Source organism: Arachis hypogaea, chromosome 15 (assembly GCF_003086295.3).
Source record: "Arachis hypogaea cultivar Tifrunner chromosome 15, arahy.Tifrunner.gnm2.J5K5, whole genome shotgun sequence".
Classification (NCBI taxonomy): domain Eukaryota; kingdom Viridiplantae; phylum Streptophyta; class Magnoliopsida; order Fabales; family Fabaceae; genus Arachis; species Arachis hypogaea.
This window is the reverse complement of record NC_092050.1, coordinates 69,452,062-69,456,159: the sequence shown is the minus strand read 5'-3', so window position 1 is coordinate 69,456,159 and position 4,098 is coordinate 69,452,062. Positions and strand designations below refer to the sequence as shown.

The 4,098-nt window shown below is 39.3% G+C and overlaps 1 pseudogene; it reads left to right on the top strand.

Moving 5' to 3' along the window:
* Positions 1–3,592: 3,592 nt before the first annotated feature.
* Positions 3,593–3,694, top strand: LOC112752342 (small nucleolar RNA R71; annotated as a pseudogene).
* The last annotated feature ends 404 nt before the right edge of the window (positions 3,695–4,098 follow it).

The following is a 4,098-nucleotide window of genomic DNA, read 5'->3' as shown; positions in this document are numbered from 1 at the left end:
AAGATCCACAGTAGGAGCAGAATAAGAGCCAAGCACTCTCCTTTGGTGATCATTCCCATTCGGATTAGCCACATTGGCATTAGCAGCATCATTAGGATCCATAGTGGATTCTGCAGCCTTGTTAAGTCTTGCTTGTTGCAAACGCCGCCTGAAAGTTCTTTCAGTTTCAGGATCAAAATCTATGAGATGTTCTTTGTCTCTGTTCCTGCGCATAAACAAATAGACGACAAGAAAAGATGGAACTCTCTACGTCAGAGTGCAGAGAATTCCTAGTGAGGTAACTTGAATAAAGAGATAAAAATATTGAATAAAACAAACAAATACTAAAATTTGAAAATTACTAGTAAAATTGAGACTAAAAAAATTTTTGAAATTATTAGACAAATTAAATAAGAAAAATTAAAATAAGACTAACTAGGGTACACCAATCTTAATTTCAGAAATTAAGAAAATTATTAGTGCTATTTTTTTATTTACTTTTTCAAAAAATACTAAAGCAAAATTTAAATAAAATTAAAATAAAAACGTCTAATCTAAGCAATCAAGCAACTAATAGTTGTTAGTCACTATCAATCCCCGACAACGGCACCAAAAACTTGGTGCAGATTTTATACCCACAAACTAACCGGCAAGTGCACCGGGTCGTACCAAGTAATACCTCAGGTGAGTGAGGGTCGATCCCACGAAGATTGATCGACTAAGCAACAATGGTTGATTTATTTACTTAGTTAGAAAAGCATAAAATGGTTTTGAGAGTTCAAAGAGCATTAAACAGCAACTTCAGAATATCAGAAGACAGGCAAGTAAATAAGTTGGGAATATAATATGGAGAAAGCAGTTAAGGTTTCAGAGTTATCTAATTTCCGGATTGACTTTTCTTATTAATTTCTTTTAATCATGCAAGATTTAATTCATGGCCAACTATATGTGACTAGACCCTAATTCCTTAGACCTTTCTAGTCTCCTCTAATTTTCATCAACCACCAATTCCTTGGTCAATTAATTCCAATTAGGGGGTGAAGTTTAATTGTAGTTATTATACCACAAAAACTCTAATTACCCTAATATAAAAGGATTATATGTCACATATCCCGTTAAGTCCAGATAATTAGAAGTTTAGGAGAAATTGTTTTCAAGTTGTTGTTCAAGTAAAGAGCTTTTCCAAGTTATACAAGAACTCAATTAGAAAGAGGGTCATACTTTCGTTCCACCCAAATTCATAAGATAAAGGACGAAAACAATTCTTAAATTATAAATCAGTACATGAATTAAAGTAGAAAAACAATAGAATCAATCCATAAAAATAGACAGAGCTCCTAACCTTAACAATGGAGGTTTAGTTGCTCATGGTTCAGAGAGAAAATAAGGATTTAGGTAAACTGTAAATTAGGCTGAGGTGGAATAATCCCCAAAAGAGAACATTCTTTTCTCTTTTATATCTAATCCTAATTAATTTAAAATCTATCTCTAAAACTAATATATTATCTTTTCCTATTTATATAAATTAAAGATTAAATCAGAATTAATTATAGCAATCAGCAAGTCTTCAATTGATGGATGGAGACCACTTGCTTCGTAGGATCCATGCCTAACTTGGGAAATAACGAGAAGTGTTCCCCTGATTCCTTTATTCTGCAGCCTCTAATCTGTGTTTCCTAGGCCAAAAAATGGGTCAAAAATAGCCAGAAATCGCCCCCAGTGTTTTCTGCATTTTCTGTACGTGGCGCATGTCACGCGTACGCATCGACGGTCTTCTTCGCATGTCACGTGTACGCGTTAGGTACGCACACGCGTCACCGTGCAAATCTCCAAATCACGCGCACGCGTCAAGTGCGCGTAGGCGTCGCTCCTCGCTGGTTATCTCCTCTTCTGCAGAAACTCCATCAAATCCAGCCGAATGCTACCTAAAATAAACAGAGTTGCACAAGACTCAAAGTAGCATCCATAATGGCTAGAAGATAATTAATTCTTGATTAAACTCAACAAATTAAATACAAATTCACTAGGAAAAGATAGGAAAGATGCTCATGCATCACACAACAATGTCAGCTGGGAAAATGAATTCTCCCACTTTCACCAACAAGTCTTCCACTACCCCATGTGGAAACTTGAATGTTCTGTCAGCCAATTGGAGTGCCATTCTTGTTGGCTTGGCTTCCTCAATCTTCATCCTTCTCACCATGGTTAGGGACATGCGATTGATGCTAGCTCCCAGGTCACACAAGGCTTTCTCAATATTGATATCCCCTATGATGTAGGGGATTTGGAAACTCCCTGGGTCTTTCATTTTCTGAGGGAGCTTCTTTTGTATGATGGCACTACACTCCTCAGTTAGCACTATGGTCTCTTTTTCTCCCCAGTTTCTTTTTCTTGTCATGAGCTCCTTCAAAAATTTGGCATAAAGTGGCATTTACTCCAATACTTCAGCAAATGGTATGTTGATTTGGAGCTTTTTGAGGATCTCTAAGAATCTAGAGAATTGGCCATCCTTCCCATCCTTCCTCAGCCTTTGTGGATATGGTGCCTTTGGCACATAAGGCTTCAAGACTGGCTTTGGTGAGGATGGGGCAGGGGTCTCCTCTTCATTCTTGTTTCCATGCTTTTGTGCAGCTTCTTTTTCATGGTTGCCCTGGCTTGGGGTTGCTTCTTCTACAACTTTTCTGCTTCTAAGTGTGATGGCCTTGCATTCCCCTCTTGGGTTGGCCATGGTATCACTGGGAAATGTATGTGTGGGCATTGGAATTTGCTTGGATAAAATTCCCACTTGTGCTTCTAGCTTTGAGATTGCTGCGCCTTGATTCTTTAGATTTGATATGTATTCTTCTTGATTGGCATCTATCTTTCTTTCAGCCTGTGTTTGTCTCTCCAAGAGGGTGGAATTGGCTCCTGTAAGCTATGATGATAGTTGTGCTATTGCAGCCTCTACTCTCTCAAAGTTGCTCTTGATCTCACATGGTTGCATGGTTGAGGATGATGTGTCTTGATGGTGGTTGTTGTGTGCTTGCTGGGTGGAATGGTATGATGTGTTTTGTGAATTGTGGTAGGGTCTATTGTTGCCTGATTGATGGTTGGGGTTGTGATTATTATTTTGGTTGGATGGGTAAGGTTTGTTGTGATCTTGATTATGTTTTTGTTGGTTCCCCCACCCAAAATTTGGGTGGTTCCTCCATCCGGAGTTGTATGTCTTGGAGTTTGGATCATATGGTGGCCTAGAGGGGTTGTTCACATAGTTAGCTTGCTCCCATTCACATTCAACTTCTGGTGCATCTCCTTCTTGTTGAGGGGCTTAGGCTTGAATGACAGAGACTTGATTATTCTCCATCTTCTTGGTCAAGGTTGCTAGTTGTGCAGTGATCAGTTTGTTTTGGGCCAGCAGGGCATCCATTGAATTGAGCTCCATTACTCCTTTCTTTTGAGTTCTGTTTGAAGCATAGAAGTACTCATTCTCAGCAACAGTCTCTATGACATCTATGGCTTCTTCAATAGTTTTCTTCTTGTTGAGTGAGCCACTCGAAGAATGATCTACTACTTGCTTTGACTCGTATGTCAGCCTTTCATAGAAGATGTGTAGTTGCACCCACTCATTGAATATATCCGATGGGCATTTCCTTGTCAAATCATTGAACCTCTCCCAGGCCTCAAAGAGTGTTTCACCATCTTGCTGTCTAAAAGTTTGCACTTCAGCTCTTAGCCTGTTGACTCTCTGTGGAGGGTAGAATCTTGCTAGAAATTTGTTTACAACATCATCCCATGTGGTTAAGCTTTCCTTGGGAAATGCTTCCAACCACTTTGCTGCCTTATCTCTGAGTGAGAAAGGGAACAAAAGTAGCTTGTAGGTGTCAGGGTGTACATCATTAGACTTTACAGTATCACAAATCCTCAAGAATGTAGTGAGATATTGGTTTGGGTCCTCCTGGGCACCTCCTCCATATGAACAGTTATTCTGGACAAGTGTGATGAGTTGAGGTTTCAACTCAAAGTTGTTTGCATGGATTATGGGCTTCAGAATGCTGTTGCCATAGTTTCCTGGATTTGGGTTGATGTAAGAGCCTAAGACTCTCCTCTCTTGCCCAACATGATTGCTAGCATCTCCTCCAA